The 25,013-nt window shown below is 39.1% G+C and overlaps 1 long non-coding RNA gene across 1 annotated transcript in view; it reads right to left on the reverse strand.

Annotated features, from left to right (window-relative positions):
* Positions 1-464: 464 nt before the first annotated feature.
* Positions 465-25,013, reverse strand: part of LOC121511506 — a 62,018-nt gene continuing 37,469 nt past the window's right edge. Inside the window, exons 3-5 of the long non-coding RNA XR_005992049.1 lie at positions 5,249-5,394; positions 717-772; positions 465-523 (exon numbers count right to left, since the gene is read on the reverse strand). This is a non-coding gene — a long non-coding RNA (uncharacterized LOC121511506). The remainder of the gene's footprint in view (positions 524-716; positions 773-5,248; positions 5,395-25,013) is intronic.

Raw genomic sequence — 25,013 nt, forward strand, 5'->3', positions numbered from 1 at the left:
TCCTTCAAAATAAAAGTTAATTAGTGCTTTGAAAGGTAATTTTTTTAGTGGAAAGCTGCAACAGCAGGAAATATTTGGTTTTTCATAAGTAAGCCCTAAACTGAATGGACAGGCCTCTATCTCTGCCTTTATTTTTGTTTGCAGCTGCCTCTTTTTGAACAGAAGAGAGCTTGGTCATTCATTTATGAATCATATTGTGTGAGTCACTGAGTGTACAAAAAAAGACCCATTAGGCATCTGCTCTTTTGGCCTCCATCAAGCTGGATAAACCCCAGTGATACCTTTGAAGAGGCAAAGAGGAGACAAATGACGTTCAGTTCCTGCATTCATCTCATGAAGATCAGTTTCAGGGCCTTCAAATAAGATTTAAAAAAAAAATCACAGCCCTATGCGGCAGTCCTGAGCATGGCAATGCATCCCTTCAGGTACCACAGATGCTGTGCATAAAAAAAAAAACATCTCTCGACGCAGATAATGAAAGATAACATAATGTTTGCATCCTTGTATTCCACAATATGCATCCCTGTGTGAGAAAAGGGACACAGCAGTTCAAGCATATTAAAATGTGTCATAAAAACAATGAAATCAGCAGAATAGTTCACAGTTTGGGTGAAAATAAAAACATGAAAGTGTTACGTAACATCAAAGAGAGAAAATCCAGTCAGCAGTGGACCAAACTAAGTAGAAACATATGCTCAACTGGAGATAGAGCTCACCGTGGCTGACAACCATATGGGACAGATGTCACTGCACCTCTGATCAAAGTGGGACTCTGTGAGAGGGGGAGAGAGAGAGAAGGTGTGTGCTCCTGAGGAAATGGGTTTTCTTCCTCTCTCTCCTTTGCTTTATTGAAATTAGGATCCCAAGGGCACCTGTGTGCACATGCTGGACAGGTAATTAGGCATGAAACACACACATGAGAAGTATATATTTTTACTCTGATTTATTTGTAAGTAACAGGCTACTTTGAGAAAGAATAAACTTTCTGATTACATATAAAAATGAGACTTTGGCATACAACCCTTGTGCTCCTTATCTTCCTTCTCACAGATCCATGTAACATCTGTTTTTTAGTCTGAGATTTAAAAACAGATCCATGTAACATCTGTTTTTAAATCTCAGACTAAACAACTTATTATGCATTTCACTTTTCTTTAATACTTAGCTTCTTTTCTCTCCGTAGTTTATGCAGCCTCTTCTCACCATATGTTATGCAATTTCATACCATTCATGCTTTTCAGAGGACCTAACAAAATCTCCAGGGTTTCTTCTTTAAGAAATGTGCAATAAGCAACATGAAACCTGCAGTGGAAGAAAAAAACAAAGAGGCCAGCACCAGCCTTTTCACCCGATCCAACTGAAGTTGGCCCAACTTCAAAGTGACTCATGTGACTCATAATTCGTGGCTGAATTGGACGGAAGTTGCACAGTGTATACCTGGCTTTACACCTAGCTCTACACCTAGCTCCTTATATTTGTAAAGTCTTGTATTAAAAACTTTTGTCATGGTAACAGATTTGAAAGTTAAGTGATGAAGTGGCGGAGTGGAGAGTTTTATCAGCTCTTTGGTGTCAGCAGTATATTCTCCATGATAGATAACCTTCAGAAATGATGGCTTTCTTGGGATTTATCCTTTCGTTTTACATGAGCAGATGTTCAGAAATAACTTCAGCTGTTCAACAATAGAGTACTGTTTGATTATCTTGTATTTTAGTTAATAATTTGATGTCTGTGTTTTTTACTCTAGCTGGAGATTAGTGTGTAGGCTATAGATTTCATTTAGTCAAAATGCTTTTTCATATAGCACAAACATTTCTGTCTCTGTTTGAGGAATAATGACAGTTAACTGAAGCTATTTTCGGTAACACTTTATTTGAAGTTTTATTCATAAGACTGACATTATGCTGTCATAATCATGACATGACACCTGTCATTAACATAAATAGGGCTTCATGAATGTTGCCATTAAGTGTCATTTGCTAAATTATGACACCTTTACCACAAATGTCAAGTTATCATGATTATGCCTTCTGAAAAAATGTCAATTTTGTGATAAGGTGTCATAATTTAGCGAATATATTAATATTGTTTAACTCCATTCATTCCCTCCATTTCCTCCTCACCAAATCCTCCTTGTCCTCGAACACACCTGCACACAGGTTTGGTGTAGCCAATGACAATAAACCCATTAGGAAAAACCTTATCTATCTCTGTTAGTTTGTCTTCCAAATGACCATGAACATTTAAATAGAAATTAACTGTTAATTAGCTGTCATTTGTCACTGGAATTGTGGGGAAAAAAAACAAAGTCTTGACTTAGTTGACACTATAAAGCAGATCTTTAAAGTAGATATATATGTATACAGTGCTTGACAAATTTATTAGACCACCCTAACCCTAACCAAAGTAAGGTTTATGCCACAGCTGCCCTAAATTAACAGCATTGATAATTACCAAAATCATTTTTTATGTTTCTGCAATGGTTAATACACCAATATGTAGAAGCTCTTTAACCAAAATGATATTTTTAATGCTAAAATATAATTATTATTGTTATCCATGAATTTTCAAAATGACTGATTTACAAAAAAACAGAAAAATAGTAAAGCACATTAACATTTCTTGATTAATATGTCAAATTATAGTTATTTACTTGCATTCCTGCAGATCAGCTCCCTTTTTCCCATCCTTGTCTACATTTCAGAAGCTTTTGTATGATTACCGTGATCTGCCTTTTGAAAGCTTGACTGGCCTGCACAGAGTCCTGACCTCAACCCTACAGAACACTTTTGGGATGAATTAGAGCAGAGACTGAGAGCCAGGCCTTCTGGTCCAACATCAGTGTGTGACCTCACAAATGCATTTCTGGAAGAATGGTCAAAAATTCCCATAAACACTCCTAGACCTTGTGAAAAGCCTTTCCAGAAGAGTTAAAGCTGTTATAGCTGCAAAGGGTGGACCAACGTCATATGGATTAAGAATGGGATGTCACTCAAGTTCATATGCGAGTCAAGGCAGGTGAGCAAATACTTTTGGCAATATAGTGTATAAAGATTATCCTATTAAAAACTGCTCGAATTTCCATTTAAATCTGTTTTGTGTCATTTTAGATTTTTCTATTGTCTTAAACTAAGGGTAACTGACGAATCAGACCTGCTTTTAAAGGTAAATTGAAGAGTTTAACATGAACTGACTACTTAAAAAATATTGCTTTATGATTGAAAAGAAAATATGTGAACAGTCAAAAGTAAATGTTTGATAGTTTGAGGTTCAGGTGACTTCTGACCTGTCTACTGAGCTGTCTACTAAGTTTTTAAAACTGAAATAAGACATTAAAGATCAGTGCTGGACTTGAGACATTGCAGTGGCCTAACCAACGTTTGTTAAAGGCAAAAATAAAGCATGCGATTACTTGCAATCAAAAATATTCCTGCACTTATTGTACATTATAGTTAATTGTAGGGCTAAAGGATTTGGGAAAAAAATCAAATAGCCATTTATCCTCCCAACCTTGTGATTATAATTTAATACTTATCAAGTTTTTTGGTTCTTCCTCGTATGCATTTTTGAACAAACACAAGCAAAAAAAATCATTCAATATACTACTCAAGACATTATCAGATAGAGTTAAGTATGGCTGAATATTTTTGAAAAAAAAATGTCAAATTGTGATTATTTTGACTCATATTGCAAATTTGATATGAATTCTTGTAATCAAGGATGTGATCATTTATGTCATTTTTATTTTGATCATGAAAAAGTCAAGAAAAGATCAATAAAAGTGAGGAAAGTAGGATTTTCTGTAAACTGTTCTAAAAAGTGACATTCAAAGGATTGCATGATGTGTAGAACCAAGAATCGCTGCTTCAAAAAGTGTATTAAACTTTTTTTTTTTTTAGATTCACATTTCAGGTTAAAGAAATACTGCACCCTCCGCAAGTTTGAAAATTGCTACAGGACATATTGGGATTTAATCTAAATTTCAATTCATTGCCGTTATCTGACTGTTTCTCCAGCTACTTTCAAATTCTGTTTCTCTGTGTTTACCCTTTGTGTCACCTTTTCTCTGTGCCTTTACTTATCTGGGTTTTGTATTCTGTCCTGTTGTGTGCCTCAAGGTTCTGTCCTGGAACCAGATTTATTTTCTCTCTATATTCTGTCATCAGGCTGTATAACATGCAGATTTATGGGTATATTATACCATATTTTAATGTTAACATTCAGCTGAAAATTAATCGCAAATGTCTTGCACATGCGTAAATAATAGATAGATGGCCTTCAAGAGGTTCTGGTATTTAATTGGGTCTGTTTTTTTCTGGCTAAAATTTCTTAACAGGACATTTGACTTACTATTCTGAAGTTATTCTTTGCAGCAAATATCATGAATTGTCTTTGGAATCTAACCTAGTTCAATGACTTTAATTTTACAACCAAAGGTAAACATTTGTCCCTGGTCTAAAACAGTTAATAATGATGAATATGTGAGTGGTATTTACAGGACAGAGGGGTAGAGAGAGCCATCAGTCAGAAGCAAACTCTCAGCAGGCTTTCAACGGTCATTTGTGGGAAATTTGTGGTTTCTCCACCTGGCTGAGTCGTCCCCTTACAACCTCTGCCGCCTCACTTTCACCTTCCACAAGGATTGAAGGAGATTAAGTGCCTCGGTGGAACACGGCGCCAAATTAAACATCTTCTCTCTATCTGTATCGCTTCCCTCTGCCTTTCTCCAAGACTCCTCCAGGTCTTTTTTCATCCTCTGGTCGTCTGACCACTGATTGCTTTTTCTCTCCTCCGAAAATCCCTCCTTTAACACAGAACTGAGCTTGTTTTTGTGGTCTGCTACAGGTGGAGTAATGCAGGCTGGGTTTCATAGCCAGTGGCAAAGCTGCAGGATTTACCCTCTAAGATATAAAATGCCACCCTGGGAATGCTTCCAGAATAAAGAAAATTATTTACAATACTTTATTTCTTTGTCCTTTTCGCCTCTATTGTTCTGAAGTGGCAAAATACAAAAATGCTGTTGAACAACCAATTAAACAACCAATAAAATCCATCTGTCTCAGCTCTCTATCAACTTCACCCCGACCAATATAAGAGCTCAGCATCTCTGGGAGAAAATAAGCCCTGTTTGAAGGGAATAATTGACCACCTCCTACAGTGAGTTATCATCACATTTAACCAAAGACAGATCAATGCAAACACATTCATCAGACACACCATGTGTGAGTGCATGTTTGAACGCACTTACTTGTGGACTTTACCAATAACATAAACTCTAAATCCTCGTGTGTCCGCCCACAGCTGTCCAGCCGCTGTTGTGTAAGATGATCGATCACCAGAGGAGCTCCTGGTCGGATTTTAATTTCAAGGGAGATCTGAGCAATCGATGAGCATCTGGGGGAAGAAAATGAGAAGGATGAAAATTATCTTTGTACACTGTCATGAAACTGGCGGGGCCTGTTGGGAAAACACCGGCTGAACTATGTGCACCACTCTGCAAAAACTATGATCTGAGTGAGAGTGTTTGCCGTACTTCTCATCAATTTGTTAGTAGTATCTCATATCAAGACACTCAGGTAAAATGTCCATGCTCCACTGGCAGATGTGTTTTACTTATTACAAGCATTGCAGGCTTTAGATTCTGTGTTCTGTTATCTTGATTTGTCAGATGAAAGTGGTTTAGAAATAGTACAGTCAAATATTTTTCATATTTTATTTAAGTTTTTGCTGATCAAAGCAAAGTATGCAGCTTGACAGTCATCCTAGGAGTGGACTTTTTCATCAAAAGTGGCTGGAGATAGATTTAAACAAAGCTGTTCGGCACTAATGCAGCTGTATGGCTATAGGGGTTGTTGTTTTGCAAGCCCAGCAGGCCTACAGATGAGGATACAATTGTAGGCCCCCCCTACAAATTTCAGTTTTTCTCAAGCATTACCCAAGTGCTGTTAACCAGAGGAAAGGATTTGTAACACAGTTTTCCAAGCATCTTAGTTTTATTTTGGATGCTTTATTTTACTTACAGAGATATAATTATTTTGCCAAACTACCAGGGTCTAAATCATTAGCCCCCCTGATGCTAATAGTCAGCTGTGTTTCCTTTTTGTAGTGTAACAGCCTGACGTTGTCTGTTGGAGTTTTCAAAAAGTTTCAGACACCTCTCCTGGGGAATCCAAGCCCATTTACTTTGTTATTCTAGGTAAGTTTCTCAAGTTTCAGAAGACACGTATATTTGGGGTTGTTGTTGTTGTGTTGGAAGACACAATGATGATGAGACCAGTTTTGCTCCTGACTGCTTCAGGTTTTCTTTCAAAATCTCCACATATCCTTCTTTCTTCATGATTTTTTCCACCATTACGAGATTCCCAGTTCCAGATGCAATGAAAAATCCCCACAGCATAATACTCCCACTGTGGTGTTTCACTGTGGGGACAGTGCTCTTTGGGTGATACGCCTCTCCCTTCTTTCTCCAAACATACATAAGCAACATCTCTTTGACCAAAGAGCTCTAGTTTGGTCTCATCTGGCCAAAGGACACACTTCCAGTATTCATAATCTTTCTCCAGGCTGTCCTTAGCATACTTCAACTTGGAGGTGTCTCTTCTGCAGAGGTAGAGTTTTTCTTGGTACAGTCCCGTGTGGCTCTCTTTGAGTTTCTTGATGATACTTCTCACTCCACTTCTTGACACTTGAAAACTCTTGAAAACTGTGATAACTTTGTACATCCTATCCCTGCTTTGTGTGCATCAACAATTCTTTCTCACAAGTCTACACTGATTTCTTTAATTTTTACCATAAGGCTTTCTCAGTGACAGTTCAATCTCTTACTGGAGTTTTCATACCGTGTTCAAGTGGGAAGATAACCCTTAGTTTTACCTTGATTTTAAAAGTTTTGAGCATTAAAAAGTAAAAGCACATCTTTGCAGAAAAACTAGTTTGTTCTATGGCTCAACAAAAAGGTCACTTCTAAAGGGGAGTTATAATTCTGACCCTGGTAGTTTTTGGTATTTTTAGAAATAAATTTATTTCTGTGTGCAAAGTAAAATAATGTAAGCATCCAAAATAAAACTAGGATGTTTGCAAAATTTGTTATAAAAGACATCTTGCTCTGTTTAACAGCATTTGGGCAATAATTAAAGAAAAATGAAATTTTCAAAGGGGGGCTGATAATCTTCAATAAATCAGCTAAAGCCAACACCAGTGGGTTGCTAGATGTTTTTATTGGGGTCGCCCAGCTGTGGCTGTGACTTTTGCAGAGGTTAAAAGATGATTAAAAGTTATAAAGATGTTTTTCCCTGTGTATACTGTATGAATAGTTCTCATAACGTTCACTGTATTTTTAAGGATTTAAAAACAAGATGTCAGGGTTCATGTTTCTAAGTACAAACCCAAGCATGTGCTGTGCAAGAGAGATACAAGCAGCCTGCAATATAACCTAAAAACTGATTAAAGTATAAGCCTCACCTCTGGCAAAGCACAGTTAAGAATTTTGGGGGGTGGCCAATCAGATTTCAAAGATATGCCCTTTGCTAACACAAAATGGAGAAGACTAGTGTGCATACAATTAGGGGTGTGACTGATCTGACTTCCAACTGCAGAAGGGCACCCTGTAGCTGTTAGCCAAAGGGCTGAAGCCCAACCTCAGCTCCATCGATTCACCTGTGAACTGAAAGCTAATGTGCAACAGCACTTCCAACATCGCTGGGCTTCAACACTTCACCAATGTGTGATGTAGGTGAGACATCAGCCTCGATGAATCTGTAGCAAATGAAAAAAGGACATGGACTATAAAATCTACTGTCCTTTATGCTTCCACAGGCCTTGGATCTCCTCCCAACAATTTCTATTTCCTTTTCCCTGTAAAAGAAGGCCATAAAGAAAATATTTTTTAAAATGCATGCACGTTTGTTTGGTTTATTTCTTTTCTGAACTATAAAAGCAGTGTAAAAGGTACTTTGAAAAAACCCTCTCAATGTCAACTGTATGCTTATAATAAAGTCATAAAAAAGTTTGAACAGCGTAACAGTGTTACAGGAAAAACTCCAGGGATGGTGGTGATTAAAAGCAAAGACTAATCTGAACTACTGTTTTAGCTCTTAATTTTTTTTTCCCCCCTCTCTCGCTGGGGCCTCAAGTGGGCACTGGGCAGATTAATTTTCTTACAGCAGTATTTAATTATTGAGGTGGATGCAAAAGCACAAAACACAACAACATTACTACTCCAGTTTCCTGATTCATCCCCCTCTGCTCCATATCCCATATCTCACTTTTCAGGTTAGGTCTTTTTTTGTCTTTTTTTTTTTTACTGCGAGAGACACATTTGTTTTGCTTAATTTACTCAGTCTGTTAGCATGTGTACAGTGTACATCTTCAACTTACACGGTTGCAAGTTGCAGATCCTGTGCCAAGTGCATCAAAGACTAGAGCCTCAGTGAAGGGCATTTAGGCAAATCCCCCCTGCTTCAAATGCATTTTAACACAAAACCTCATTCAGCTCCATAAGTCTTGAAGGGGTGATACCAAACCATGATATAGCAAAGAGAGAAGGAGACATTTTCACAAAAGGTGCAGAGTGGTAAATAATTACAGATCAAAGTGTTGGGTACAGAAAAAACAGACAAAAAGATCTTTGTAATAAAAATTCTGCTCCATGAAGAGAAATATGAGAATTCTAACATTATATTTACCAAAGATGGACCAGAATGTTTATCTCAGTTTGTTAATTTCGTGCTAAATAAAGGAAATAAAGGAATGTTTTGGCAATGAGTTGTCTTGAAGGGGCTAACTGGTTTAGTGCACTATCATGCTCATTTCAACCAATACATGATCAATATCACTCAACAATGTCAAGACAAATTAAGTTAAATTGATTGTTTTTAAAAACTAAAAAAAAACCACTATTTGTGCACGTATATTTGGGTTTCCAGAGTATCTACCAACCTACAAAATGTAAAGCAAGCCAACCTAGTCCAATTTTTATGGTCCATGTCTGAAAACATGAAATCTGATAGTCTGTTCTGTGTCATACTGGGAGTTATTATAATATCCCTCACCTAGTACCTCCACCCACAGCCATGGTGAACTTGCTGCACTCATGTTGTCCTCACGTTGCAATGAATGGACACACATATTCTGAGAAAGGCCATTTAAAGCTGGTTTACAAAGGGTCAAAACCTCCTCAGGTGCTTGATCCATATCTTATTTTGACCAAACTGTTGCATGGAAGTGTCATTTAGATTGCAGAGAATTTTTCCTAAAGGTAGAAAACTGATGTGTTATGTCACCTTCAAGAGATGCTATGTAAGTTACTCAGCATCTTCATGGTCTATAATGCAAGAGTTGTGTCACCTGAAACCACTGCTTTTTTCTTTATTTAGTTGTCTGCAGTTTACATCCTGCATACCAGCTGTAGCTATGTGACACCTGAGCCCTAGAGAGTTATCCAACAGTAACATGTGTTATGCACAGCTAAGTATGAGAGCAATTATGTTCATGACACAGCCTCATGTGTGAGTAAACATAAAGGCATAAAGCAAGGATACCTGCAGACTAACAGTCCTAAAAATAAATGAGAGGAGAGGCTGCTGTGAAATTTCCTTTATAAGGAAAAAGACAGAAGCCTTGTCTGGAATGAACATCATCAATAACATACATCACTTTACAACGAGCTCAACAATAGAGGTCTCTAGTGGTTTATTCTAACTTCTTTAGCCTCAGAGGCGTGATTTCATGCACAACACAAATATCAGACTTTAAGAGATAGGGATCAGATATCATCTTTGCTTCTTGTTATCTCTGTGATGCTGCCATCATCAAATGATGAATGACTTTATTGATTTTAACTGATATTGAGATTCTAGAAAAATTCTGAATCCATAAAAAAATGTTTGAATCTTCTAACTTAAGTGAAATAGTCATGAAGAAATAGTTCCTTGAAATGTACAGAGCCTCAGAAATAAACGGTAAGTTATAATGTGAACCTGAGTTTGCCTGGACAGATAACAGAGAAATAAAAACATCCACTCTCTCTGTAGCCTCAGGTCTGCCAGGAACACTGACCGAAACATTACAAGCAAATTACCTGCATGGCACGACTCCTAATGTATGTGCATGCCATAATATGCACAGCTACCCCCCAGGGCTTTTGGCAACTTAGATGCCATATAAGACTGGTTTCTGCTACACATTCACAGAAGCATACAGAAATATGTAGATAAAATGAAAAGTCAGTGTAAGCCTATAAATGGTTCGATGAACTGTGTTTTGTTTTGAGTTTATTTTAGTGTTTGCAGGTTTAATTAAACACATTGATAAAATTAAAAGGAATTGCCTTTTCAGTGTGTGTTGTCCAGGAAATGCAGGCTGGAATTGATCTTGGTGTTGGGAAAGATGCTAAATAACAAACAAAGATTGATTATTCCCTTTAGAGGTTTATGCATCTGTCCATCTGGAGGACACCCTGGGGTAGATCTAGAGCTCTCTTAGGGGACTGTGTATCCCATCTGTCCTCTGAGGAACCCACGATCCCAAAAAGAAGCTGGAAAATGTCACCGGGGAAAGGGACTTCTGGGCTGATATACTTAGCCAGCTGCATTTCTAACATGGACCAGGACATGTTGGGGATGGATGAAAGGCTAGAAGGGGGATCACCCCTTCTAATACATACAAAGTCTAAAATGCAATCACAGGAGGCTTAACATAAAAGAGGCACTATAAGTACTGTACAATCCAGAATATGAATTTCCCCAGTTTATAAGCCACAGTTTGTTTTTGGAGACTCCTGGAGGGAAGACCAGTGTAATCCTGCTTCCTATGTGACGATTTCTTTACTGCTCAGCAAAGTTCACAACATTAAGTGTCTGTGCAGCTGTGTTGCTCTTTAAGTAACATCTGCTTTCAACATATGGAGCTAGCGAATCTAATATCTATAGTGTGGTAGTTGGAGAGATTGTTGTGAAACAGACTTACAGCCCACGCCTCTCTGCCCTGTGCCTGTCAAGTGTTGACTTTAACTTGGGACTATTTTCAGTAAGAAGCACAGCAAGAAGTTGTTTTTCTTAATGGTATTCTTCATGTTTCTTTCAAATATGGCATTATGACCCAGCAAAGGAGAAAAGCGGTTGAAAAGCGTCGCCAACCCCTACCAGCCTGGTCTGGGTTGTTTTTTTCCATTCTGAGTAGTGATGTTCCTCTGCATAATTTCCTGTCCAATAAAAAGGAAAATATAACCAGCGCAACAGTAAAGCAATATTACTCTCTAACGATGCAAAGTTGGTTTGCAGAATGTGGCTAAAGTTAGCAGTCCATGAATGTTCTAGTTATGTGTGAACATTACCTGGCACAACCTCTGGGCTTTAACTTTATCCCCATTTTCCACATCGAAATAGTGCTAAATTGCACTGTTCTATGAAATGTTATCAATACAACAGCAGTTGGTCGTTGTTCTTTTTGCAGTAAAGAGCATTGTGGCATCAAGGCAGTAGTTAGTAGCAGTTACAGTGACTACTAGTGGCTGGTGGCTGCGTTACAGTTGAGACAGGGAAAACATTTTTTCCAATCACAAAAAGTTGTGTTGTTTTTGTTCTTTGCTTCATGCAGAAACAGAGTCCAGTTCTGGTCAAATTGATGCTATACTACACTGGAGGCAGCCATTGCAAACGGCTTTGAGTACAACTAAACCCCGCCCATAGCTACTGTCTTGTTCTTGTCCTCGTATTGTTCAAATGCTAATTTGTCCAAACAACGATCGGTTCAGCACAAATATTGTGGATTGGAGCTTTCCAGATGGAGTTGCCTGATGACAGAGATGGACTCTGGCAAATCCATCTGCTTTGCAAGGTTACCATATCACCTAACCTTCTCTAAATTTAACTTTTATTGATTTTAAAGCTTAATTTTATAAACCAAGAGATGTTTTATTTGACTGAAATTTGACCCAAGGGTTCATAGCACAGTGACCTGTCATACAACAAACCTAAATACAGATTTATTTTCATATTACAGGGTCTTTAAGTGATGAAGAATGAAGAAAGTTTTCTCCAAAAAAATAATAAATAATAGAATAATATTTTAGAACCGTTGTCAGTCATGGGTCCATAGAATCATTACTTTTCTGTACATTATGGCAAACCATGACTAACACAGATCGGCACAATGGCTCTGGGACAACTGGTCACGTGCTGGGTACTTTAGCTAGCAGGATCACAAAGTCAACATGTTGAAACTGATGGTACTAGAAAGAGCTACAAATCTGCAAAGAAGCTACAAAAAGGAGAACATCAGAGTCAGAAACTGGGATAAGAGTGGAGGGGAAACATGCCTTGAAGGAGCCACAGGCCGGACCTGGACTTGGGCCCCTGTGTACATGCGGGGTGACCTAGGCCATCTGCGCCCCAACAAGTTATTATGTGTAAAGGTAACATGTCTCCACACCAATCAACACAGCAAAAATTCTTCATTCATGGCCTTTATTTTGATATTTTAGTATTTACTATGTTGGAATTTTAACTGCTTTGCCTTATCGTGCATGTTTTCATATCTACAGTACATTCAGTACGTATGTAAAGTGGCATGTTAACTATAACTAATTGCCTTTACTGCTGATTAAAACTTCTACCAGCAACTAAAACCACTTCCGATATAAAATTTGCATTTGTAAAGTGAGACAGGTGTGTGTTTGTGTGTTTCTAAGTGTGTGTTAAGCTGTCTGCCTTCATGCTTGTGTAGCATAAACTGCAGTGTGGCTTTGTGGCTGCACTCAGTGGAACCTTGCCTAAACTGTGAAACACAAAAGAGGGAAAGAGGGGCGAGCTGTTACATTATTAAACACACATACGTGTGTATGCTTCTGCTGACACGTGCATGGCTTTTTGTGGGCTTGTTTGTGTTTTTGTGACTTACAGACGTAGCCATGAGGCTCAGGCATTGCTGTTTAAACCCACACCCCCCTCCCTTCTGATTTCTATAAGAATATTCCTCTCAGTGCAGACGGCCCCAAATCTGTCTACTCCCTTATCTCTCCCACTTCGTTCAGCACTCTCAGTACACTCACATGAACCCACTCCCTCCTTCTCTCCCACACACAACCAAAGGTCGCCCACAGTGCCAAACTTTCAGACTTATGACATCTCATACTTAATACATGAGTCCAAATAAGAGAGCACATGAAATAATCATGAGCAAGGGGCCATATTCACAAAGCCATGTGAAGTTAAAAGGTGGTCTAATTGGCACATTTTAGGGAGCAAATTCTTAAAGTAATGTGTTTTCCACTCCTGATTTTAAAGCCTCTCTAAAAGCTGTTTCTCTAAGCAGAAAAAAGCTTCCCAGAAGAGTTAAAGGGAGGTCTGGTGAGGATAAAACAATTCTTTACTCTGACATATAAAATGTTAGAGGATAAATGCTTTAATCTATCACAATGCCTGTAACCCTGCAGCAATTATGAGATCCCTTTTAAAATCACTCCATCAATCCAGCAGAGGCTGATGGAAAAAATAACAATTCATCCATTAATGCTTTCTGCATGCTGTATTTTAATTGAAGACTGACTGGCAGCTGTAATTACTACAATAATAGCGCCTTAAAAACAGCTTACAGATATTTCTAAAGCAGTAAGAGCAGCTTCAGTGTTCCCTAAAAATACTTCTCTCTTAAAGCTTCACTGTGAATACTTCCTTGAAGGAAACTCCTCCGGCAACTTTCCTTCCACTGTTTTAAGGAAGTAGGGAGGATTATTTTTAGCGGTAAGATAAAACACGGAGTGAAGAGCGACCTCAAGCACATTAGAGGGTTGTTGTTGAGCTGAGGATCCTGCAAACAGGATTAATGTCACACTGAGGTGATTTACAAGCTTAAATTCATGTTATACAAGCACGTTAGTAAAAGGATTTGGTCTACTATATGTTGCTTTTTTTGGGGAGGGGATTCTTAATTTGTTTGTGAGAAAAAGTCCACTAAAGAGGCAGGTCATGTTTGTATAAAGTTTGAAAGCATATAGTGCATTCAGAAAGTATTTAGACCCCCTTCACTTTTAAAATGATATGTTGCAGCCTGATGGTATAGTGGGAAAAAAATCATTTATTTTTGACAGAATTTTAGAAACTTTTGCAAACTTACGAAAAATACAATATTGAAATATCACATTGGCATAAGTATTCAGACCCAAAAAAGTACACCTCTCTATAGAAGGCCTCACAGCTGATAATGGATATGAGAGCAAAAACCAAGCCATGAGCTCAAAGAAACTCCCTGCAGAGCTCAGAGACAGGATTGTTGCAAGGCACAGATTTTGGGAAGACTTCAAAAGTAAGTTCCCAAGAGCACAGTGGCCCCCATAATTCTTGCATGGGAGAAGTTTAGCGCAGCCAGGACTCTTCTAACAGTTGGCCATGCAGTCAAATTGAGCAATCAAGGGAGAAGGGTCTTAGTAAGAGAGGCGACCAAAAACCCGATGGTCACTCTGACTGAGGTTCAGAGATCCTGTGTGGAGATGGGACAAAGTTCCAGAAGGACAACCATCACAGCAGCCCTCCCCAACATGGGCTTTATGGCAGAGTGGCTAGACAGAAGCCTACCCTCAGTGAAAAAACATGGAAAAATTCCAAATGAAAGTGTGTGTGTTCATGTGTTTTGCACTGAGGAGAGGTTTCTATCTAGCCACTCTGCAATAAACCTCAGACCAACTATCTGGATGTGCCAAACTTCTTCCATCTGAGAATTATTGAGGCCACTGTGCTCTTGGGAACCTTCAGTGATGCTAAAATGTTTGTAGCCTTCCCCAGATCTGTGGCTTGCAACAATCCTGTCTCTGAGCTCTGCAGGCAGTTCCTTTGACCTCATGGTTTGGCTTTTGCTCTTATATGCACTGGCAGCTGTAAGGCCTTCCATAGAGAGGCGGGTGCCTTTTCAAACCATTTCCTGTCAACCTATTTTAACACAGATGGACTCTGATCAAGGTGTAGAGACATCTCAACAAAGATCCAGAGAAGAGGGAGGGACCTGAGCTTTAATTTCAAGGTTTTGCAAAGGGCCTGAATACCTATGTCAATGTGATATTTCAGGTGTTTTTTAATTAATTTGTATTATCTTTTTATGTCTGTGTCATTATGGTTTTATGAGTGTAAATGAAGGGAGTCTGAATACTTTCGGTATATGCATCTCTTACCCAGTATTGTGTTCTTGTTTTTATTATTCTGATAAAACTTAGTAAATAAAGAAAAATATGTGAACGAAAAAAGAACCAAGCACAAGAACACTTTTAAATGATGGCTGCTAAAACAATTTTAATTATCTTAATTAGGACTGCATAACCAATCACTGAGACTCAGCTCCTTTGAAACTTTTCTTTGGGTCTGAACCTTTCTTTGGACTGAATGGTGAGTCCATAATTTCCTCCCATGAAAACTCTGGGACTCGTGAACTGAATTCTTAAAGTGTTTATTTGCATATCATTTTCTAGTAATTGATTTTTATTGCTTCATCAATCTCATTAACACTGAGCCACACGCTGCTTCTCTGCACTGAGGTTCTCCAACTGTTCTTCTGTTTATACTTTATTTACTCCATCTCTGTGTGTGTATATGTGTTTTTTTCAGTCTCATTGTCTCTGAACCTCCTGGTTTCTGTCTCTGTGATTTAACCTACAATATAACAGTATCCCCCCCAGAAGTGTTTACCACATAGCATGAAACATCCACGGGGATTTGATTACAGTAAATCACATTCCTAATTACTCCAGACGTTTAAATAATGGGGCTGATTAAGGAATATTAGAGAGCACTGGGGAATGTTGCTCATCTTATACTGAGAGGGGGATGATGTAACACAGGAGGCACATATGGGCATGAAAGCCATGCAGATTCTCCACAGAATACAACACCTGATGATAATCAAGGAAATGCATTTATGAGACTGAAAGATTAAAGGGAAATTATACTGATATAAAGAAGATTAAATTAAAAATGTGCAGACTTAAAAGTGTGATTGTTTCAATTTACACCCAGATCCTTTCATCCAAGGTTCAAGAATCAAGTCTGGACCTACACTCTGTGCAAGACAGTTTGTTCGTTGTATTTATGCTCATCAGATATGTAGTGAGCAAAGATATTTTAAAATCAATTCTAACATTAGATCGCCACATTACTTAACAATACTTCAGGTATCACTGTCAGCTGTCATTTTCTGCCCATCATAGCTTGAACAAGTTAACACACTTTTTATGATAGCATTAGGGGGGTGCCTAACAGCATTGATCTGCTGTTTTAGTGTATTTCTCTAATGAGGTTCTGTAGAAGTATAACCCAGGCTTGTCTCCTCATCAGTTAGCCCTTTAATGCCTCCAATGATCTACTTGATCAGAATCAGTCTGGCTTTAGGCGGCGCCACTCTACTGAAACTGCACTTTTGTCTGTAATGGTGCGTTTGGCCAGAGCAGCTGTCGATTTGTCTGCTGCCTTTGACACAGTAAAGCACCAAAATGGTCCACTCCACAGTCTCTGCACTTTGTATCTAAGGGTCTGCCCTCCAGTGGTTTGTCCTACCTCACAGGGAGATCTTTTAGAGTATCATGGAGGGGAGGAGTATTCAAACCACATGGCTTATCAACAGGGGCGCCTCAAGGGTCAGTGCTGAGTCCCCTCTTTTTCTCAGTATACACCACCTCACTTAGTGCAATCATTCACTCATATGGCTTTTCTTATTACTACTATGCAAATGACACCTGACTTTTCATATCCATTTCAGCAGATGGCACAACTGTCTCAGCTTGGATCTCAACCTTCCTTGTTGATATTTCTAAATGGATGAAGAAACGTCACCTCCAGCTCAGCCTGTCCTATACCGAGCTTATTATCATTACAGCCAGTCTCACCATGCAACCACATATCAATATCCAACTTGGGTCAAATAAACTCATGGCCACTAAGTCTGCCCAGAATTTGGGTGCCACGGTTTATGTCCAGCTAACCTTCAAGGTTCATGTGGCCTCAATTGCTCGGTGTTCCCTGAGCTGTCTCAGGAGGTAAAACCTCTGCTGGGCCTTTTTCTGGGCACAGTCTATGTGGGAAGTCCACCTCAGTGCCCAGGAGATTGTGAAACTGAGAAATCTGAAGCTGTCCACAGCAGACACTGTACTGTTCAGTATGGTAAGGGAGGGTAGAATGGGGGGGGCTCCTCCTTAAGTCCACCGTCATCTCCACAGTTTTGAGCTATTCAGCTCCAGGTAGTTCTGACCACACCCAATACCAGCTGTTCCAGCTCCCATCTGTATGCAGACTCCTCACCATCACAGATGAGACAGACAACAGTGGTGTTCTGCAAAGTTCAGGAGTTTTACAGAGGGGTCCCCTGAGGTGCAGGGGAACCCCTCAGGGGCTGGTTCCATGAGTGTGGGATGATACATGAAAGTAAATTAAATAAGGGAAACACCATAAAAAACCTGCATTAAATTAAAGTACTGCAGTTGTGATTTAAACAGGCACTGCTGTCTGCAGGGCTCCCTGAAATTCAGAAAGGAAAATGATACAAGACAAAAAATACAAAGGAATAAGAAAAATTCATTATTAAGATTAAAATAACTATGGATGAAATGGAATTTAAATAAAAGAAATAACAAAAACCAATGCACACAAGAACCCAAAGCTTTCGTTCCTTCCATTTTCACTCCAAATCTGGTCATCTAAATTGCAAACTGTGCTATCTAAGGACTCCAGAAAATGGGAAAAAAGAAAATGCATAAAAGTCTGAGAAGGAGCGCACATTCTTTTTAAAAATAAAAACTCTTTGCCATTTCAGATCCTGTCTGTGTGCATTTATTATGACCACCCCAAAACCAGCACACACACATGCACACAAACCCAAACACTCTCAGTCTGCAGCACTTTAACCTGCGGCTCAGAAGCCCTTCATACATTATTCTGTGTCCATTCTCTCCATGCCCGCTTGCTGGAACACTGAACTCTAATAGCAGCCAGGAGCATGCCCGACGCTCCGCGGTGGCAGCTTAACCCCACCCAGTCCACACCGCTGCCAAGTGAAGGGCGCCGACAGCACCTCAGGAGACAAACCCAACACTGTTTCCAGACTAGTACTCAAGCTGCAGACAGCATGCTAAACAAGCTCCTGGACATGCTCAGAGCTGAGTGAAGAGCTGGTTTTATTTTGTCACCTCACCTCAAGTGAAGGAATTCATAAAAAAAGATTCTACCTTATGAAGATATTATATCTTTCAGTCCTTAGGGTAGTTTTTGAAAGGCCATTATTTCTCTCCTTGCAAATATTCTGATAGTCTTCTTTCCCCTTTGTGCAAATTTCAGTGTGTGTCAGTGTGTATATGTTGTATTTTGATTAATCTGTAAAGGGAGTGAAAATAATGGGTGGAAATTGTGAAGCAGATTATTACAATTCACTTTCTTTCGAGCACACTGAAAAATAACCCAATTATTTTTCCAAGGTTACTACTGACGTTCAGTCTCTTTTTTAATCACAGCCCCAGAGTGAAGGCAGCCCCCTCTTTAGAGCAGCAATATAAACCTACAGCAGGAGGAGATAAGGCTGAGATAGGCAGCAGTTAAATAATTCAAGGGGCTCTAATGAAAGGTAAATCTTGATTTTCAATTGTCTACAACACTCAAACTTTGCATAAACTTTCCTGACATCAGGATAATTTATTATTTATGTTATTTTTCTCTTGTTTGTTCAAGGCTTATGAAATGTTGTATAGGTTATACTAATTTTTGGGACTTTGGAGTAGTATTACAACTTTAAGAAAAATACAATAAATATACTTAGAGCAATATAGACTTGCTTTAAATCTACTAAACATAGGTTTTTTTGTACTAAAATGTAAAAACCCTAAGGCTATGTCATACTATATTTACACTATCTCAAATACTTCCAATAGTTTCAAATCAGAGAAAACCTTAATTTGTTTAGTTTTAATGGCACATGACTTGTCATGGCAGCCACCAAGACATGACTACTTACATGAAGAAGCAGGAACTGCTGCTCTATCTCATTCATGTCTTGTGCTGCTTACTTGTGATGGGTCATAACTATTCTCTGCTATCAGCTGTGTATTCTGTTGCCCAAGCTTCCCTGTGAGGTATCACTCTCTCCCCAACATTTGGGTCTTTAACAGCAGTGTTTTAAACATGTTTCAAACCCTGACTGGCTGCATCAGCGATTCAGATATTTTAAAGTATTTTATTCCAGATTTATCAACCAGAAGAGTGTGAATCATGAAAATCAGTAAAAGCACATTTTTTAAATTAGAGATCTTTTCAGCGTGAAATAATGAGAATTTCAGAACATTCCCAGACTAAAAGGTGTGATGAAACTTGTACTCTTATGTGGAGCTTTATCCGAGCTTGTTTTGACGTACACAGTGGTGAGCCATGTTAGCTGTTTGTGTTTTTGTGCAGACTACTACTTTAAAGTATGATACACCATTGGCCAGCAGCTAACAATACAGCTAACAACTCTGCCAGACACGCTGATGTGAAATGTTAAGGTTCTGACTGGGCTCTATGACTGCTTTAACCTTCTGGTATCATTATGGACATTTTTGTTCAAATTAATAATTTTTCACTTTTTATTTTGCAATAGTTTCATTTGTGTTACTGCGAAGGGCATGATTTTAAAATACTTAATTTTCTCCATCAATTTTGATATTCCAATTTAATTTTTTTAATGGGACTATAAAACAAGGTGCAAAAATGTACTGTGCTTAAAGGTCATTTAGACCAAAAATTTCCACTCTACATTTGTAAAATTATTATTTAATTATATTAGTCACATATTTTCAACCAGCCTTTTTGGGTTCAATCTTTCAATCACTCCTTCCTAATCAAAACTACCAAATATTTCAATATTTAAAGGTTAAAACCTGAAAAGATGTGAATATCTGGTTGTTTTGATCAGGTCTGAAGATACAACCAAATGTTACAGTGTCATTAAGCAGAAGCTTTTATCAAAAGTGACTTACATCTGGGACAGCTGTTCCAGGCGTTAAGGATCTTGCCCAAGACTCCACACTGGACACTCACACTCTGGCTGGGATTTGAACCTGCAATCTCTCATACCACAGTCAACAAATAATCACTCTTCCTTTTTCAGCACCATGGACAGAGGTCAACTCAGGCCAGTTAGAGAAAACTTGCCTGAATAGCCATCAACTAATGTTCATAGCTTATCTCTTATCTCAGCATGGTGTTTGTTTCTGTGCAGTGAGTATTTCTAGGAAGACAAAGAAGTGAAGGGATTTCTAGTGATAAAGTTGTTAAATATAAATAAAAATTATCGGACTGTAACATTTGATTTAGTTGTTAATTCCTGAAGTATCCCAGCAATAAAACACTTACACAACCAATTAAGCTTACACCACTGTTAGAACAACGCAACAGAACACGTGTTTGTGTGTCAGTATGTGTTTGTGTACTTTGGTTTGGGAGACAAGCCAAGAAGTGGCTGAGAACCTCCTACGTTAACTCAGAGTGACAGTAATTAATGTCGGCTCTAATAGCTCCTTCTGCAGAAACACTTGGACAGTAAACAAGCTTTCAAGGTGAAACGTTGACACTAATATAATTCTCATACAAGCAGGGTGCATGAAGACAGACCCATGATGTCAAACATTAAGAAACACTGTACCTGTCAGTCCAAATACCATCCCCATCTGGATAACTATGTCCCCTATTTGCATCAAAGATATTTGGCTCCTTTAGTGTAATAAAATGAGCCTGAACCACATTGCTGTTAATGTCATAGCATGGGAACAGATGCAGTAATAAGCCAGGCCCTGGTTCCTTATTATAGCGAGAAAAGGTCCGCTGCTGTTTTGGATTTGACCCAAGTCACAGATGTCAAGCAAAGAAGAAAAATAAACCTTAATAATGCTTAAAGGAACCTTAGAGAGTCTCTGCGTCTGTGATAGAAAGAAGTGACATAATGAGAAGAAGAAACAAGGCCTTCATGATGGCGTGTTTGCAGACACATGCATACCCCTGTGCCTCATTGTGCTATGCAGTTCATTGGGACATTATCTGTGTACAGCAGGACGTACAGCTGCACTATCACTGAAGCAATAATGATCATTACATTATCTCTCACACTGTGGCTCAAAGAGCTCCTCTGAGGCTGGAGAGAATGGGCTTGGATGCAAAGCAAACAAGTTTTCACCGAGAAACAGAGAGAAATGTAAAATAGAGACGACACTAACAAAAAGTGAAAGTGCTACTTTTTAAGATGTTCCTCGAGTAAAAAACAAAAGACCTGCAAATCCATCAGTCCACTTATTTTCAGCTTTTAGAGAGCCATTTGCCGCCCACACATGCACATAAATGCATGTTTTACATAAGCCCACAGTGCAACGTGAAAACAAAAGGACATTTGAACACTCCTGCTAACAGGCACACAGACACACCTGCCAGTTATCAACCCATTATGGAAATCAGAGAGCGAGATGTCATAAGACTGAAGACCGAGTGGAGTTAAGGGAATTATGATCTTAAATGTAGCGTAACTAAGGGCTGTAAGAATGTTTATCAACCTCATTATATGGAAACTATTAACCTCTTTTACACTATCATATTGCATTATGGAAGATACTGTGGTTTACTACCATCATGTGAACTGATACTGCATATAAACACGGCAAAAAAAGTCTACTGAAGGAATTTTATGGACGACTTTGAGAGGATGAGTTTAGATAATGTAGGACCTATACATGTAAGAAAACAAGCCTTGCCCATCAGATGTTGTATCAAATCAGTATGGTAGTGTTGGCCTGAAGATCATATTGCCTTGGATTTTCTCATGTATGTTCACTTGAGGAAGGAAAAACTTCTTGAAAAAGTCTTCCTGACTCTGATGTAGACAAGATGGACTTGTAAATGAAAACACAGACTATACCTTTTTACTGATTCTGACATACACTATATGGACAAAAGTATTTGGAGTGTTTCTGTGGGAATCTGTGCCCATTCATCCTGTAGAGCATTTATGAGGTCAGGCATTGATGTTGGACAAGAAGGTCTGGCTCACAATCTCCATTCCAGTTCATTGCTAAGGTGTTCGATGAGCTTCAGGGCTCTCAAGTTCTTCCACACAGAATTCATCAAACCATGTCTTCATAGTCTTTGCTTTGTCCATGGTAGCATGCAGGAACAGAAAAGGGCCCTCCCAATCCCCCAGCACAGCATTGCCGAAAATGTCTTGGTAGGCTGAAGCATTAAGATTGCCATTCACTGGAGATAAGGGTCCCAGCCCAAACCCTAATAACAGCCCCATACCCTGAAATATTCCCCTGGCATGCACCAAACCCAGACTCACCCATCTGTCTGCCACACAGAGAGACATGATTCATAACTCCACGGATGTTTGCAGATGGAGACTGCAGGCTAGGACCTTAATTTCATTCACCTGTGGTAACGGTCTGATTGAAACACCTGAGCTCAATAATAAACAGGTGTGGCCAAATACTTTTGTCCATATAGTGTATATAAACTTAAAGGAGACATATTATGCAAAAATCACTTTTTCAGGCTTTTCTAACATATGTGCCCCTGGCCTGTCCACAATCCCCTCAAATACCAGAAAAATCCATTCCCTCTCCCCCTCTCTTTCTCCACCTTTCAGAAAATGTGTGCTGAAACAAGCTGTTCTCAGATTCAGCTCCTGGTGACCTCACCAGGAGCATAAGCACCCGCCCCCAGGTTTGGTTGGCCCTCCCCCACTTGGAGGAAAGTTCTGCCCTCCTCTACTGATCCTCTCAACTACCAGCTGAGATGATGGATAGCTCAGTGGGTTATCCTGCTGACTACAGCCTGGGAGGTTGATGGTTCAAATCCCAGTCAAGTTCTTACCTTTGGATAAAAGTGTCTGTAGTACCAGGAGTACTGCATCCATTTCCTGAGAGAGGTGTGGTCAGGGGCGGAGTCAGACAGCTAATTACCATTTAAAGCCACAGACACATAAACGGCTCGTTCTGAGAAGGGCTGAAATAGAGGGGGTTTTAAACGTACAAAATCCTATACTGGAGTGTTTTTTCAGCAACAAACTTCACAGGCATGTTTTGGGGACCTCTGAGACCAATTTAAGCCTGTCTTAAAGGGGTATGTCTCCTTTAACTTCACTCCCACAATAGGTGTGATTCCAAGTAGGCCCATCAGTGAAGATAAATACAGTTGATTTTGTGATAGGCAATAGTAGGTTGTCAGCTGAGTTTCCCCCATTGGCTGGAACTCTGGAATTGTGAAACCAGTTTTTCAGTACAATACATTTATTTTTTGACATTATTTTTTGCCCTTTTTTACTTTGGAAAGGACAGCTGAAAACAGACAGGAAATAGTGGGAGAGCAAACAGGAAAAGATATGCAAACAGCCCCAGGAAATCAATCCTGTGACAAGTGAGCTGAGGATTTCCAGCCTCTGTATATGGCTGCCCTCTACCAACTGAACAAACCCAATGCTTACAGTGCAATAATTTAAATTACATGATTCAATTCAGTAATTTAAGAAAAGATACAATACGACTGATATATGATATGTAACATATGGCAACATAAAATACAACAAAATACAATAATTTAAGACAATGCAAGACAAAATTAGATGCAATACAATGTGATGCCTTAAGATTTGATGAAATGAAATAATAAGGTTAAAGAAAATGTGCATTACAGCCATCCATCTAGCCATTATCTTGCTCATCTGGGGCCTTGTTGCAGTTTCAGCAGGCTAAGCAATTCAACCGAGACATCACTCTCCCCTGCATCACTCTCCAACTCATCCTAAAGGATCCTGAGGCACCAGGACCAGGTCTATCCCAAGGTCTTCTTCCAGCTGGGTGTACCCCAAAGTCCTTCAAAGGGAGGTGCCAAGGAGGCATCCTTAGTGGATGCCCGAACCACCTCAACTGTCTCCTTTTGATGCTCTAATCCTTACTTCCTCCAGATGTCTGATCTTCTCTCCCTGTCTGAAGCTGAGCAGCCGCCCTCCTTATAATACTCATTTCAGGAACTTGTGTCTACATGCTCATTCTGTTATCATTACCTAAAGATCATTATCACAGTTAGGAGTTGGAACAAAGAACTGGTTAATTGGAAGATTTACTTCAGTGTGGGTCGAGACCCCATTTTGGGGTTTATGAGATGCCTTCAAAACCCAAACAACATTTTTAATGACTTTATACTGTGTATTTTATCCATTATTGTAAAAACATATGCATAAAATCAGGTCAAGTTAGAATAAAAACATAGTCATTAGGTTTATGCTAGAGTCAAAGGACTGTTCTAAAATACTTTAAATGCAATTCTGCATTTGAATGTGCACAACTGTGCACATTCAGACAGAGTCTGTGTTGTCTTATAAATACCCTGGATTCTCAATAAATGATTCTTTACATTTAAGCTTCGTATTGAGCAGCTTGTAAAGACTTCAAAGTTGCAGCTGGGTTTTTTATTTCAGAGACAAGTCTTGTTTTTTGTTTACTGCTAAGAAAAAACTTGTTTCTGCCACTTCTATGCCTCTGATTGATTATAGTTGTTGATGATCAGGTCAAGTGGCTGTCTTTTCACCACTTAAAGGCTAAGTCACTTGTATATCCTTGTATACAAGGCTTGACTTAAACTGCTTCCATTCAGTTTCATTCATGTGAAAGCTGTAGCTGGAAGCTAAAGTCTTTGCTTTGTGACTCAGTCACTAGACCTCTTTAGCTCTGTGTTCCCCAAGTGCATCTTGAAATCGGTAAAAGGAGTTTTAGGTATCTGCTCCTGCAGCTTGGAACATGCTGCAGGAGACTTTGTGTCTGGGGAAACTGGTCTCTTTAAATCTCTTCGAAAGCAGATTAAAGGTATTGGAGGGTGATGCAACTGGTTGTAGATGTTATAGATGTTGTCTTGGCCAGGACACTTCTGTCAGTGAGATTGATCTCATTGAGACATTCCTAGCTAAATAAATTCAAATTAATTAACTATGCTTCAACCACCTCCCGGTACAGTGGGGGTCTCCAGCTACTAGTA

This window comes from Cheilinus undulatus, linkage group 6, assembly GCF_018320785.1.
Source record: "Cheilinus undulatus linkage group 6, ASM1832078v1, whole genome shotgun sequence".
Lineage (NCBI taxonomy): Eukaryota > Metazoa > Chordata > Actinopteri > Labriformes > Labridae > Cheilinus > Cheilinus undulatus.